Source organism: Triticum dicoccoides, chromosome 6B (genome assembly GCF_002162155.2).
Source record: "Triticum dicoccoides isolate Atlit2015 ecotype Zavitan chromosome 6B, WEW_v2.0, whole genome shotgun sequence".
Classification (NCBI taxonomy): Eukaryota; Viridiplantae; Streptophyta; class Magnoliopsida; order Poales; family Poaceae; genus Triticum; species Triticum dicoccoides.
The window spans coordinates 131,304,128-131,320,772 of NC_041391.1; positions in this window are offsets into that span (position 1 = coordinate 131,304,128).

The following is a 16,645-nucleotide window of genomic DNA, read 5'->3' on the forward strand; positions in this document are numbered from 1 at the left end:
TCAGATTTCATGGCCTCAAGCCATTTCGCGGAATCTGGGCTCATCATCGCTTCCTCATAGTTCGTAGGTTCATCATGGTCCAGTAACATGACTTCTAGAATAGGATTACCGTACCACTCTGGTGCGGATCTTACTCTAGAAGACCTACAAGGTCCGATAGTAACTTGATCTGAAGCTTCATGATCATCATCATTAGCTTCCTCACTAATTGGTGTAGGAATCACGAGAACTGATTTCTGTCATGAACTACTTTCCAATAAGGGAGAAGGTACAACTACCTCATCAAGTTCTACTTTCCTCCCACTCACTTCTTTCGAGAGAAACTCCTTCTCTAGAAAGGATCCATTCTTAGCAACAAAGATTTTGCCTTCGGATCTGTGATAGAAGGTGTACCCAACAGTTTCCTTTGGGTATCCTATGCAGACGCACTTCTCTGATGTGGGTTCGAGCTTATCAGGTTGAAGCTTTTTCACATGAGCATTGCATCCCCAAATTTTAAGAAATGACAACTTTGGTTTCTTGCCAAACCACAGTTCATAAGGCGCCGTCTCAACGAATTTTGATGGTGCCCTATTTAAAGTGAATGCATAACCCCAAAACAATAGGGTGTTGGGGAACGTAGCAGAAATTCAAAATTTTCTACGCATCACCAAGATCAATCTATGGAGTAATCTAGCAACAAGGGGAAGGGGAGTGCATCTACATAGCCTTGTAGATCACTAAGCGGAAGCGTTGCAAGAACGCGGATGAGGTAGTCGTACTCGTGGCGATTCACATCATGGTCGATTCCGATCTAAGCGCCGAACAATGGCGCCTCTGCGTTCAACACACGTGCAGCCCGGTGACGTCTCACATGCCTTGATCCAGCAAGGAGAGAGGGAGAGGTTGGGGAAGACTCCGTCCAGCAGCAGCACGACGACGTGGTGGTGGTGGAGGAGCGCGGTACTCCAGCAGGGCTTTGCCAAGCACTACGAGAGACGAGGAGGGAGAGAGGTAGGGTTGCGCCTTGGGAGAGAGAGACTCATGTGTTGGGCAGCCCCAAAACCTCCACTATATATAGGGCAAGGGGAAGGGGGAGGCACCCTAGGGTTTCCCCTAGGGGGGCAGCGGCCAGGGCAGATGGGATCTCCCCTTTGGGTGACTTGGCCCCCAAGCCAGGAGGTGGGAACCCTAGATGGGGCGCCCCAAACCCCCTGGTCACGTGGGAATAGGTGAGGGGGCGCACAACCCCTTAGTGGGCTGGTTTTCCCCCTTCCCTTGGCCCATGAAGCCCCCCAACACTTGTCGGGGCTCCCGAAATACCTTTCGGTCATTCTGGTCATCACCCGGTACCTCCGGAACACTTCCGGACTCCAAACGCCTTCGTCCAATATATCAATCTTCACCTCCTCGTGACGTCCGGGATCTCATCCAGGACTTCAAACAACATTCGGTAACCGCGCACATACCTTCCCTATAACCCTAGCGTCATCAAACCTTAAGTGTGTAGACCCTACGGGCTCGGGAACCATGCAGACATGACCGAGACATCTCTCCGGTCAATAACCAACAGCGGGATCTGGATACCCATGTTGGCTCCCACATGTTCCACGATGATCTCATCGGATGAACCACGATGTCAAGGATTCAATCAATCCCGCATACAATTCTCTTTGTCTACTGGTATGATACTTGCCCGAGATTCGATCGTCGGTATCCCGATACCTTGTTCAATCTCGTTACCGGCAAGTCTCTTTACTCGTTCCGTAACACATCATCCCGCGATCAACTCCTTGATCACATTGTGCACATTATGATGATGTCCTGCCGAGTGGGCCCAGAGATACCTCTCCATCACACGGAGTGACAAATCCCAGTCTCGATTCGTGCCAACCCAATAGACACTTTCGGAGATACCCGTAGTGCACCTTTATAGCCACCCAGTTACGTTGTGACGTTTGGTACACCCAAAGCATTCCTACGGTATCCGGGAGTTGCACAATCTCATGGTCTAAGGAAAAGATACTTGACATTTAGAAAAGCTTTAGCATACGAACTACAAGATCTTGTGCTAGGCTTAGGATTGGGTCTTGTCCATCACATCATTCTCCTAATGATGTGATCCCGTTATCAACGACATTCAATGTCCATGGTCAGGAAACCGTAACCATCTATTGATCAACGAGCTAGTCAACTAGAGGCTTACTAGGGACATGGTGTTGTCTATGTATCCACACATGTATCTGAGTTTCCTATCAATACAATTCTAGCATGGACAATAAACGATTATCATGAATAAGGAAATATAATAATAATAACTAATTTATTATTGCCTCTAGGGCATATTTCCAACATAGGGGTAAATTAGTCAGAGACATCATAGATTGCACCATATCTAATAAACTACGGTTACGACATTCGGACACACCATTTCGATGTGGTGATCCAGGTGGCGTTAATTGTGAAACTATCCCATGTTGTTTCAAATGAAGACCAAACTCGTAACTCAAATATTCTCCTCCACGATCAGATTGTAGAAACTTTATTTTCTTGTCACGATGATTTTCCACTTCACTCTGAAATTCTTTGAACTTTTCAAATGTTTCAGACTTATGCTTCATTAACTAGATATAACCATATCTGCTTAAATCATCTGTGAAGGTAAGAAAATAACGATACCCACCATGAGCATCAATACTCATTGGACCGCATTGATAATCCCCAAGTGCAGGGAATCATCGTAGCAATTTCCAAAGGTGGAAGTGATAAGTATGGAGTGTCGAACCCACAAGGAGCTAAAGGTAAGATCAATATTCTCTCAAGCCCTGTCTGCCACTGATACGAATCTACGTACACCGAACGTTTGCTTCCAACTAGAAACGAGAAATAAAACTACGTCGTGGGTATGAAGAGGATAACTTTGCATGATATCGGAGAGCTAAAATATAAAAGTAGGTGTTGTTATCATAAAGTTAGAATATATTACTAAATATTATAAATAGCGAGTGTGGAATAATGATGGATCGGTGTTGTCCTAGGCAATTGTTAACAAGACAGGTAATCACTTGTAACACCCCGGATGCAACTTTCCATATTCGTAACTCCAACTCTTGCCTTTTCCGGAGATGTGATATGATATTTCCTTCGTGGTTGGGTTTTGTCTTTTGTTTTGCATTTTGTTCATGGCATGCATCTCATCTCATAGCATCATGTGCATCGCATCCATATGCTTTCATAAAACCCGTATCCGCTCGTAGTTCCCTACTCACCCCTTGCTTTCGTTGACCGTTCCGAGACCAACTGTGTCTGCGTTTCCCTCTTGTCGTACCACCTAACATCTCTGCACACCACCGACCCCTCACGCGCGTCCGAAAGTTGTCCCGGACCCGACCCGGGCAATCGTAACCTTTGAGTCCGGATCATCCCCTAACATTTATAAAACATCTCCGTTTTCTTAGTTGGACTTCCCTAGCCATATTTTTCGTCCGCCCGATCCCGATCCGATGATCCAAATCCTCCCTCCTTTTACCTACTTGCTATATATATGAGTCTAACCCTAGTCCTGTCCCATCGATCCATCTAATCCTCCCGCTGCCACAACCCATGTTCCTCGGAAGCTTGTCCCATCGCCAACCAAATCCCCCTCGGGATCCATCCCTCACCAACCATCGCTCGCCACCAACAGCCTCCAGATCCCCTCGCCCTCCACCTCGCTCGATCCAGTGCCTTCTCGTGCTCCTCCAGCACGCCTCGTCACCGTCCAGAGCCTCCTTGTCCCCAACCAGTGTCGCCTCCGGCCTCCATCCGCCTTCAACCGCCTGCTTCGTGTGCCTGCGCCCACGAGCGTTCGAGGCAGCAGCCACCACCTCGTCCAGGACCACCTCCCCGCGCCGGCGAGCGCCACCGCCGGAGCTGCTCCGTTCCTCGCCCGAACTAGTAGGCCGTCCTCACCGCCCTGCCCCTTTTCCCTCCTTCACTGAAGCTCTCTATCTCACTGGACCCCCTCTCTTTTCTTTGTAACAGCGACGCCGCCATCTTCTTCCCGGAGGACCTCGACGAGAACGCCGCCTGCGGTACCCCCGATCTTCCCCGGCGCAACCTCGTTCCGCTGACGCCCCTGTGCCATGCTGCCATGCCCCGTCGCTGCCGGCGGACGCGTCCCGCTCGTCCCGGACCTCCCTTGCTTCGCCAAGTCCACTGCCGCCGGCAAGCCCTGCCTCCACCGCCTCGCCAAGTTCTGCTGTCGGCGCCTCCTGCATCGTGCCCTGCCGGCCTGCTGCCTCCTCTTCAGAAACGAGCAGAGCAGCTCGCCCGACCCCTCGCCCGTTGACCGATCCGGCTGGGCCACTGACACCCCAGGCCCAACGCCCCCTTCCGGATGAGGTAGAGAATCAACGTGACCGAAAGATATAGTTCTTACGATCAGATCATGGAGGAGAATATTTACATCACGAATTTGGTACGCACTTAAGGTATTGGATATGGTGCGATCTATGATGTCTCTTATCGATTTACCGCTATCATTTTGGGGATACACTCTAGAGACAGCTACATTCACTTTAAATAGGGCTCCGTCTAAATCCGTTGAGATGACACCGTATGAATTATGGTTTGGGAAGAAACCTAAGCTGTCGTTTCTAAAAGTTTGGGGATGCGATGCTTATGTCAAGAAACTTCAACCTGAAAAGCTCGAACCCAAGTCGGAAAAATGCGTCTTCATAGGATACCATAAGGAAACCATTGGGTATACCTTCTACTTAAGATTCGAGGGCAAGATCTTTGTTGCCAAGAACGGATCCTTTCTGGCAAAAGAGTTTCTCTCGAAAGAAGTAAGTGGGAGGAAAGTAGAACTAGATGAAGTACTACCTCTTGAACCAGAAAGTAGTGCAGCTCAGGAAAATGTTCCTGTGGTGCCTACACCGACTGGAGAGGAAATTAATGATGATGATCAAGGTACTTCGGATCAACTTGCTACTGAACTTCGTAGGTCCACGAGGACACGTTCCACACCAGAGTGGTATGGTAACCCTGTCCTGGAGATCATGTTGTTAGACAACAGTGAACCTTCGAACTATGAAGAAGCGATGGCGGGCCCAGATTCCAACAAATGGCCTGAAGCCATGCAATCCGAGATAGAATCCATGTATGAAAACAAAGTACGGACTTTGACAGACTTGCCCAATGATCGACGAGCGATAGAAAACAAATGGATCTTTAAGAAGAAGACGAACGCGGATGGTAATGTTACCATCTATAAAGCTCGACTTGTCGCTAAGTTTTATCGGCAAGTTCAAGGGGTTGACTACGATGAGACTTTCTCTCCCGTAGCGAAGGTGAAGTCCATCCGAATCATATTAGCAATTGCCGCATACTATGATTATGAGATATGGCAGATGGACGTCAAAACGGCATTCCTTAACGACTATCTTAAGGAAGAACTGTATATGATGCAGCCGGAAGGTTTTGTCGACCCTAAGAATTCTAACAAGGTATGCAAGCTCTAGCGATCCATTTATGGACTGGTGCAAGCATCTCGGAGTTGGAACATTCGCTTTGATGAGATGATCAAAGTGTTTGGGTTTATGCAGACTTATGGAGAAGCCTGCGTTTACAAGAAAGTGAGTGGGAGCTCTGTAGCATTTCTCATATTATATGTAGATGACATACTTCTGATGGGAAATGATATAGAACTTTTGGACAACATTAAGGTCTACTTGAATAAGTGTTTTTCAATGAAGGACCTTGGAGAAGCTACTTACATATTAGGATAGATCAAGACGCCTCATAGGTCTTTCACAAAGCACATACCTTGATAAGATATTGAAGAAGTTCAATATGGATCAGTCCAAGAAAGGGTTCTTGCCTATATTGCAAGGTGTGAGATTGAGCTCGGCTTAATGCCCGACCATGGCAGAATATATAGAAGAGATGAGTGTCATCCCCTATGCCTCAGCCATAGGATCTATTATGTATGCCATGCTGTGCACCAGACCTGATGTAAGCCTTGCCGTAAGTTTGGTAGGAAAGTACCAAAGTAATCCCGGCGAGGAACACTGGACAGCGGTCAAGAATATCCTGAAGTACCTGAAAAGGACAAAGGACATGTTTCTCGTTTATGGAGGTGACGAAGAGCTCGTCGTAAAGGGTTACGTCGATGCTAGCTTCGACACAGATCTAGATGATTCTAAGTCACAAACCGGATACGTGTATATGTTGAATCGTGGAGCAATAAGCTCGTGCAGTTGCAAGCAGAGCGTCGTGGCGGGATCTACATGTGAAGCGGAGTACATGGCAGCCTCGGAGGCAGCACATGAAGCAATATGGATGAAGGAGTTCATCACCGACCTAGGAGTCATACCCAATGCATCGGGGCCGATCACTCTCTTCTGTGACAACACTGGAGCTATTGCCCTTGCCAAGGAGCCCAGGTTTCACAAGAAGACCAGGCACATCAAGCGTCGTTTCAACTCCATCCGTGAAAATGTTCAAGATGGAGACATAGATATTTGCAAAGTACATACGGATCTGAATGTCGCAGATCCGTTGACTAAACCTCTTCCGCGAGCAAAACATGATCAACACCAGAACTCTATGGGTGTTCGATTCATCACAATGTAACTAGATTATTGACTCTAGTGCAAGTGGGAGACTATTGGAAATATGCCCTAGAGGCAATAATAAAAGAATTATTATTGTATTTCCTTGTTCGTGATAATTGTCTTTTATTCATGCTATAATTGTATTATCCGGAAATCGTAATACACGTGTGAATACATTGACCACAACATGTCCCTAGTGAGCCTCTAGTTGACTAGCTCGTTGATCAACAGATAGTCATGGTTTCCTGACTATGGACATTGGATGTCATTGATAACGAGATCACATCATTAGGAGAATGATGTGATGGACAAGACCCCAATCCTAAGCATAGCACAAGATCGTGTAGTTCGTTTGCTAGAGCTTTTCCAATGTCAAGTATCTTTTCCTTAGACCATGAGATCGTGTAACTCCCGGACACCGTAGGAGTGCTTTGGGTGTACCAAACGTCACAACGTAACTGGGTGACTATAAAGGTATACTACGGGTATCTCCAAACGTGTCTGTTGGGTTGACACGGATCGAGACTGGGATTTGTCACTCCGTATGACGGAGAGGTATCTTTGGGCCCACTCGGTAATGCATCATCATAATGAGATCAAAGTGACCAAGTGTCTGGTCACGGGATCATGCATTACGGTACGAGTAAAGTGACTTGCCGGTAACGAGATTGAACAAGGTATTGGGATACCGACGATCGAATCTCGGGCAAGTAACATACCGATTGACAAAGGGAATTGTATACGGGGTTGCTTGAATCCTCGACATCGTGGTTCATCCGATGAGATCATCAAGGAGCATGTGGGAGCCAACATGGGTATCCAGATCCCGTTGTTGGTTATTGGCCGGAGAGCCGTCTCGGTAATGTCTACGTGTCTCCCGAACCCGTAGGGTCTACACACTTAAGGTTCGGTGACGCTAGGGTTGTAGAGATATTTGTATGCAGCAAACCGAAAGTTGTTCGGAGTCCCAGATGAGATCCCGGACGTCGCGAGGAGTTCCGGAATGGTCTGGAGGTAAAGAATTATATATGGGAAGTCGAGTTTCGGCCATCGGGAAAGTTTCGGGGGTCACCGGTATTGTACCGGGACCACCGAAAGGGTCCCGGGGGTCCACCGGGTGGGGCCACCCATCCCGGAGGGCCCCATGGGCTGAAGTGGGAGGGGAACCAGCCCCTGGTGGGCTGGTGCGCCTCCCCTTGGCCCCCCCTGCGCCTAGGGTTGGGAACCCTAGGGGAGGGGGCGCCTCCACTTGTCTTGGGGGGCAAGGCACCCCCCTTGGCCGCCGCCCCCCTTGGAGATTCAACCTCCTAGGGCCGGCCTGCCCCCAAGGGTCCCTATATAAAGAGGGGGAGGGAGGGCAGCCGCACCCTTGCACTTGGCGCCTCCCTTCCCCCTTGCTACACCTCTTCCTCCCGCAGACGCTTGGCGAAGCCCTGCCGGGATCCCTGCTGCATCCACCACCACGCCGTCGTGCTGCTGGATCTTTATCAACCTCTCCTCCCCCTTGTTGGATCAAGAAGGAGGAGACGTCACGCTGACCGTACGTGTGTTGAACGCGGAGGTGCCGTCCGTTCGGCGCTAGGATCTCCGGTGATTTGGATCACGACGAGTATGACTCCCTCAACCCCGTTCTCTTGAACGCTTCCGCTCGATCTACAAGGGTATGTAGATGCACTCCCATCTCTCGTTGCTAGATGAACTCATAGATTGATCTTGGTGAAACCGTAGAATTTTTTTATTTTCTGCAACGTTCCCCAATAGTAGTATTGTTTGTTGCACTTTGCCATGCCATGCCTCATTAACCGGACATGCATCATACTTGTTTGTGCATCATGTCATGTTTATGCTTGTGTGTTTACTATGTTGTTTGCTTCTTTCCGGTTGTGCTTCTTCTCGATAGTTCCTGTTTCGTCGCGATCGTGAGGATTCGTTCAACTACGCTTGGTTCGGCTTCGCCCGTTCGTCTTCTTCCTAGCGGGATTTCAGGCAAGATGACCGTCATCTTGGATCTCACTACTATCATTGCTATGCTAGTTGCTTCATTCTATCGCTATGCTGCGCTACCTATCATTTACTCTTCAAGCCTCCCAAATTGCCATGTCAGCCTCTAACCTTTTTCACCCTTCCTAGCAAACTGTTGCTTGGCTATGTTACCGCTTTTGCTCAGCCCCTCTTATAGCGTTGTTAGTTGCAGGTGAAGTTGAAGATTGCTCCATGACGGACAGGATTATGTTGGGATATCACAATATCTCTTATTTAATTAATGCATCTATATACTTGGTAAAGGGTGGAAGGCTCGGCCTTATGCCTGGTGTTTAGTTCCACTCTTGCCGCCCTAGTTTCCGTCATACCGGTGTTATGTTCCTTGATTTTGCGTCCCTTACGCGGTTGGGTGATTTATGGGACCACCTTGACGGTTCGCTTTGAATAGAACTCCTCCAGCAAGGCCCAACCTTGGTTTTAACATTTGCCACCTAAGCCTTTTTCCCTTGGGTTCTGCAGACTCAAGGGTCATCTTTATTTTACCCCCCCTGGGCCAGTGCTCGTCGTGAGTGTTGGTCCAACCTGTCAGCCACTGGTGGTCACCAGGGGCAACTCTGGGCTGGCCTACCGGAAGTTTGGACAATCCGGTGTGCCCTGAGAACGAGATATGTGCAGCTCCTATCGGGATTTGTCGGCACATTCGGGCGGCTTTACCATTGTCGAAATGTCTTGTAACCGGGATTCCGAGTCTAATCGGGTCTTCCTAGGAGAAGGAATATCCTTCGTTGACCGCGAGAGCTTGTGATGGGATAAGTTGGGACACCCCTGCAGGGTTTAAACTTTTGAAAGCCGTGCCCGCGGTTATGTGGCAGATGGGAATTTGTTAATGTCCGATTGTAGAGAACTTGACACCTGATTCGAATTAAAACGCATCAACCGCGTGTGTAGCCGTGATGGTCTCTTTTCGGTGGAGTCCGGGAAGTGAACACGGTTTTGGGTTATGTTTGACGTAAGTAGGAGTTCAGGATCACTTCCTGATCATTGCTAGCTTCACGACCGTTCCGTTGCTCTCTTCTCGCTCTTATTTGCGGATGTTAGCCACCATATATGCTTAGACGCTGCTGCAACCTCACCAGTTTACCCCTTCCTTACCCATTAAGCTTTGCTAGTCTTGATACCCATGGTAATGGGATTGCTGAGTCCTCGTGGCTCACAGATTACTACAACAACAGTTGCAGGTACAGGTAATGCGATGATCATGATGCGAGAGCGATGTCTGCTTGTTTTGGAGTTCTTCTTCTGCTTCTTCTTTGATCAGGGGATAGATTCCAGGTCGGCAGCCTGGGCTAGCAGGGTGGATATTGTTTGGGTTTCTGTTTGTGTACCATCCGTAGTCGGATGTTGATCTCTTGTATGATGTTGATGTATTCTTGGGGCGTTTGTGCCTCATGTATGTATCCCTAACTATTATGTAATGGTTTGATGTAATGATATCCACCTTGCAAAAGCGTATTCAAGATGCGCTTCTATCCTTGGTGGGACCTTCGAGTTCCTTTAGGATAGGGTCGCATCTTGGGCGTGACAAGTTGGTATCAGGGCCTCGACCAACCATAGGAGCCCCCTTGATTGTTGGCCGTTGTTGAGTCTAGAATAAAACTATTTTGAATCTTAGGATTATATATATCGGAGAGTAGGATTCTTTTTACTCCTCAGCCCCCTTCGTTGCTCTGGTGAGGACTCTCGACGTAGATATTTTATCTTTCCTCTCCTCAAATTTTACTAAATTTTTTTAGGATCACGCGGGTATCTTGGGATTGTTCCGATATTCTTGTGACGAGAACATTGTTCTTGGTGCCTCCTGACATTTAGGGGTTGTGGCAGTGTCCCGGGGAGTTGAGCTCCGAGGTGTTGTCATCACAATTTTATCGTTGCAGTTCTGGAATACCTGAGTTTTGCCGACATCGAAAATTTCTTTTATGCAGTTGTTGGTGAGATAACCTCGATGCCACATAGTACTGGGGAGTTCAGGAGTATTGCCATAGCTCGTATAACGGATGCTTTTCGAAGGTTGAGGTACATGATTTCCGGAGTTTTCTTGGTTATGTGTTGACGGATGGATACGGCTGGATGTAGGGATTGTTAGTTTGGGTGAGATATATTGCTTCCCCTGTATCCCCAACACCAGATTGCATAACCAGAAAGTTTCGGGAGTTTTATAGGTGGGAATTCAAGTAGCTCCTAGAATATCTTTCCGACAGATGCATGATATGGGATTGGGTAAATCTCTATCATATGTATTTGTTCCGGCTTATTTCTGAAGCCAATCCTTTGTTTTGTTTTGAGTTGTGGTATTTGAGTTGCTTCAATGTCAAGTGTTGATTCCATACCTTTCAAGCGGTGTTCTCATATTTCTATGTGAGTGCTAATCCTTTTGATCATCGAGATTGTCATGTCAATTCTTTCCAACCGGTGTGCTTCTCTTCAAGTGAATCCGATCATTTCAACATTTGTGAGATCAATTCTAAGTTTTTCTCAGCGGTATCTGTTTCATCCGTCCCCAAGTTGCCTTTGTTTTCCCGCCCTCCCACCCTTTTTCTTCAAGGACTCAAATTTCTTAATCATGTATCCTTTTATTTGTGGGAAGTCTCTTCATTCTTTTCTTTCAATGTTCTTATCCGGTGATTTCCCATGAAGATGCTCAACAGTTTCAAGTTCATCATCCTTCATTGTTGTTTCTTCTCCGGCGGATCCAATTCAAGCTTTCGATATTCATCATATTCATTTCCTCGTTTCTAATGCTTTCTCATGTCGATGCACCTCTTAATCATTCACTTCTTCCTATTCATTTGTTCTGGAGTGCTGAAGATATCTCACAAGACTTGTGTTTCCATTCTCAATCCATTCAAGATATTTCGAGGTTGTTATCTCATTCAAGACATTTAATTCAACCGGTGCAATCTCTCTTCTAAATTGTTCAATGGTGTATCTTCTGAGTGGGCCCTAACCCACATGTCTTTTTCCAGGATCCTGCCTGACTTTTCTAATTTATCTAGAGCGATTCTCAAATTCTTGCAAAGTGTGACGTAAGAATGGATTCCATCAGTCATATGCCTTATCCAAGATTGTTTTCAAATTCTTTTCATCGTTGATTCAACCTTTCTATTCTTCATTTCGGAGTATCTCAACAATTCATGGTGGTTCTCATCATCTTTCTCAACATTTGAAGACCGAAGAAGAATTTCTCCTAAATCTTGGTCCGTTCTCTTGAAGATTCATAGTTCTAGCTTATGTCATCCTCTCATAATTGTTTTTGATTGTGAGAATTCTTTTGAACCATCCGACGCATTTCAGGAGTTGCTTCCTTTCTTGATAATCCGAATGCCATCATTTCTGAATATTACTCATTCTCAACCTTCAACTCTTGTTCTCCAAATCTAACTGGTGCATCATTCAAGTATTCTCTAATCAGTTCGTGATCTATTCGTTCACTTGTATCTAAATTCTCTCAAGCATCTTCGTTCATTTTCCAATTCTTTCTGGTGATGTGTTCGTTTTCTTCGTTTGTTATTTTAATCCTTACGGTGGTTTGTCCAACATCCCTCTTCTGTTGTTATCATACCAATTCATTCGCTCTTTCCAAATCCTACCGATGGTTCATGGAAGACCTTCCCAAGTTGCGCTATTTCTCTCTTCAATCTTTTCAAGAAGAATAAGTAGTATGCCAAGTCCGTTGCTTGTCATCAATTTATATTGGTGAATGATACACATAACATAATTCTTATTCTTGTTTCATCCAAGTGATTAATTCCTCTTCCGGAGTTCCAAGTTTTCCGCATTATCTCGTCATGAAGCTCCATCTAAATCATCGCAAGGCTTCACCTTGTGTTCTTAATTTGTTTTTCTTTTTATCCTCCTTTTATTACTGGAGTTCTTCATGGAGGCTCTACATGGTGGTTCGTGAAGGATTCCTTTCATTCTTCAATTGTTCTTCAAGATTTCTTTCGAAGTTATGATCCTCCAAGCCATAATCAAAGATAAACATGGTGCTCAACACATGTTTTGTTTTGAGGAGTTCAAGCATTCTTCATCTTGCATTCCGAAGTGCAATCCTTTCTACCTTATCTTTTGAGATGGTGTTATGTCATCCTTGGCAATTTCTCCTCGTGCTTCATGATTCACAAGTTGTCAGGAATGAGTTAATTAAATCCATCATTTTCTCTTCATTCAAGAGATCTTTTCGACCAATCAATCTCTTTGTTGGAGTTATCTTGGGTTAGTTTTCACCTAAAGCCTTCCCTAAGGAATGTTGCTCATTGTGGTGACTATCAATGATCCAAGTTTTTCTCTTATCCTCTCGGCGAAAGGAGTTGTCATCTCCTTGTTGACCTCAATCCAATCTATTGTTTCCGTTAGTGGCAGAATTTCGCCTCAATTTTGAGAAGTTTTCCATAAGCCCACTACAAGCTTATTCGTTTCGTTGTTGGTTTTTTCTAACAACTCCGTTATAACCTTATGAGAAGGGTGCTTTCCGAGCTCATTTGTGGCAGAAGTTGGTATTTTCTTCTCCATTCTGTTATTCCAATGATCTATCTTCTATTCTTTCTTCCGGAGGCATTGTGATGTTGCTCTTTTCACTCATCATCTCGAATTGTGAGGATCATGTTCTTTTCGTGCTTATCCATTTAACCGGAGTGTTGTGTCATCTCTTCAAGTTATTTTCATCTTATCAAGTCTTGCATCTCTTTTCAACTGGACTGTTGTCCGAATTTGATCTTGCCTTGTTCCTTGTTTATCTCGTTTCAACCAGAGTGGTTCCAATTCCTTCTTGTCCATTGTACTCGACATTCATAGCTTTGCAACTCCAAGGTTCACATGGTGTTCCTTGTTTCTATTTTCTACCGCAGTGCTCTCAATTGTGTTCAACTCCGTTGTGTTCTTTCTTTCAACTTTTCAACCTCTCAAGATTCTTTGGTTTCACTCATTTGTCAAAGAAGCAACTTGGTTTTACCTCTTCTCTCTCCCTCTTCCGTTTTTCTCCGGTGCCATCCTAGATCTCGGGACGAGATCCTCTTGTAGTGGTGGAGTGTTGTAACACCCCGGATGCAACTTTCCATATTCGTAACTCCAACTCTTGCCTTTTCCGGAGATGCGATATGATATTTCCTTCGTGGTTGGGTTTTGTCTTGTGTTTTGCATTTTGTTCATGGCATGCATCTCATATCATAGCATCATGTGCATCGCATCCATATGTTTTCATAAAACCCGTATCTGCTCGTAGTTTCCGACTCACCCCTTGCTTTCGTTGACCGTTCCGAGACCAACCATGTTTGTGTTTCCCTCTTGTCGTACCACCTAACCTCTCTGCACGCCACCGACCCCTCGCGCGCGTCCTAAAGTTGCCCCGGACCCGGCCCGACAGTCGTAACCTTTGAGTCCGGATCATCCCCTAACATCTATAAAACATCTCCATTTTCTTAGTTGGACTTCCCTAGCCATATTTTTCGTCCACCCGATACCGATCCGATGATCCAAATCCTCCCTCATTTTACCTACTTGCTATATATATGAGTCTAACCCTAGTCCTGTCCCATCGATCCATCTAATCCTCCCGCCGCCGCCACCCATGTTCCTCGGAAGCTTGTCCCATCGCCAACCAAATCCCCCTCGGGATCCATCCCTCACCAACCATCGCTCGCCACCAACAGCCTCCAGATCCCCTCGCCCTCCACCTCGCTCGATCCAGCGCCTCCCCGTGCTCCTCCAGCACGTCTCGTCGCCGTCTAGAGCCTCCTCATCCCCAACCAGCGTCGCCTTCGGCCTCCATCCGCCTTTAACCGCCTGCTTCATGCGCCTGCGCCCGCGAGCGTCCGAGGCCGTAGCCACCTCCTCGTCCAGGACCACCTCCCCGCGCCGGCGAGCGCCACCGCCGGAGCTGCTCCATTCCTCGCTCGAACCAGCAGGCCGTCCTCACCGCCCTGCCCCTTTTCCCTCCTTCGCTGAAGCTCTCTATCTCACTGGACTCCCTCTCTTTTCTCTGTAACAGCGAAGCTGCCATCTTCTTCCCGGAGGACCTCGACGAGAACGCTGCCTGCGGTATCCCCGATCTTCCCCGGCGCAACCCCGTTCTGCTGACGCCCCTGTGCCATGCTGCCATGCCCGTCGCTGCTGGCGGACGCATCCCGCTCATCCCGGACCTCCCCTACTTCGCCAAGTCCACCGCCGCCGGCAAGCCCTGCCTCCACCGCCTCGCCAAGTTCCGCTGTCGGCGCCTCCTGCATCACGCCCTGCCGGCCTGCTGCCTCCTCTGCATCGCGCCGCCGTGCCTGGCCCCTGCCTCGACCTGCTGCTGTTGCTGTTCTTCAGAAACGAGCAGAGCAGCTCGCCCGACCCCTCGCTCGTTGACCGATCCGGCTGGGCCACAGCCACCCCAGGCCCAGCGCCCCCTTCCGGCCTGACCTCACCACCGACTGGGCCGAGCCCATGGGTGAGCAGCCCCCTCCAGCCCTCTCCTGTGCATGTTGGGCCAGCCAGATTCGGCCCGCATCGTTTTTTTCCAGTTCTGAATGTTTTAGCAATTTTATCCAGACACTGCCAGTTTTACAGGAAAGACCCTCATCTTCATGCATTTAATAACTCCAGAACCATGCATCATATGTAAAAACTTTAAACATGTAAAATGCTTAGAATTTTGTGTAGATTAATAATATGTCACTTTCATCCATGTTTAAAATGTTTAAAATGCTATTTGTTTAAATTTGCTCAAATGCCATGCTAAAATGATTTATTTCATAACTAAATAACCGTAGCTCCAATTTTAATAAACTTTATATGTAAACTAGAGAAACAGGCGCGCTCTGCCGCGCCGGGGAATCGTTGCATTTGGTCTTTCTGTTTGAATGACTCAATGTCCATTTGAATAACTCAGGGGATTTTAACCTTCAACTGTCCTTCTTCATTGGGTTTAGAACATATGAGATTCATTAATAATTTTCACACATGTACTACAATTTTTTTACAAAAGTATAAGGAAAATGTTTGCTTTCAACCGACTGACTTCTAGAAGAAACCAACCGCGTCGCTTGGACACCACGTGTTCTGGTGGGGCCATGCACGGGGGCACCGCTTATGCCCTAGAGCCACTCGTTTCCCTACCTTATCTTTTGGCGTTCGTCTCCTACCTCTATCATTCCTCATCTCTCCGCCCAGAGTAGCACACGCGACCCGTGTCGGTTGCGGGTACTGGACCTCGCCGCGCTTCCCACCATCCTCCGTAGCACCACACGAGCACTTCCGTCCTAGCAATAGCGCAGGGAATCCATTTTCGAAGCACCAGCTTTGCAGCTATGGATGGAGGAGCTCCTCAATCTCTTCGCAGCAGCAGCAGCAGCGGTCGGCGACTCGCCACCGGCCCCGCGGCAACGACGATGAAGCGATGTGGTGCGGCAATGTTGCAACGAGGGCGCGACAAGTTGGGCAGCGATGCCGCATTGAATCATGCGGCCTGAGAGTGCTGCGGGGAGGGCACATCGAGTCTGGCGCCGATGTTGCATTGAACCGCGTGGCGGCACTACAGTGAAATATCGTTGGCAACCACCGGATGCTACATGGAGCACAGTGCGCCGGCTTTGGTGCTGCAGTGAAGCATCACCGGCAGCGTCAGCTGCTGCGATGGAGCACAGATGCAACATTCTCACGCAGGCATCGACACTGCAGTGAAGCATCACCAGCGGTGTCGGGTGCTGCGATGGAGCGTCGCCGTGCCGGTGTTGTCGCTGTAGTGGACCGTCTGCAGCGGGTACCCGTGCTTCGATGAAACGCTCGCGAGCAGCTACCCGTGCTCCAATGCAGCGCTTGCCGGCGACTCCGCTGCAGTGAAGCATCACCGGCGACGGTGGCTGCTACAATAGAGCGATGTCGCGCCGCTGTTGTTGTTACTGTGAAGCATCGTGGGCTGCTACCCGTGCTCCGACCAGGTGCACGTCGACAGCTCTATCGCGAGTGAGCGGCCGGGCGTGGCTGTGACGGTTGTACGTTGCAACGCATTCTACATTGCAAATTGCAAAGGTCTATCGCGATCGAGCACC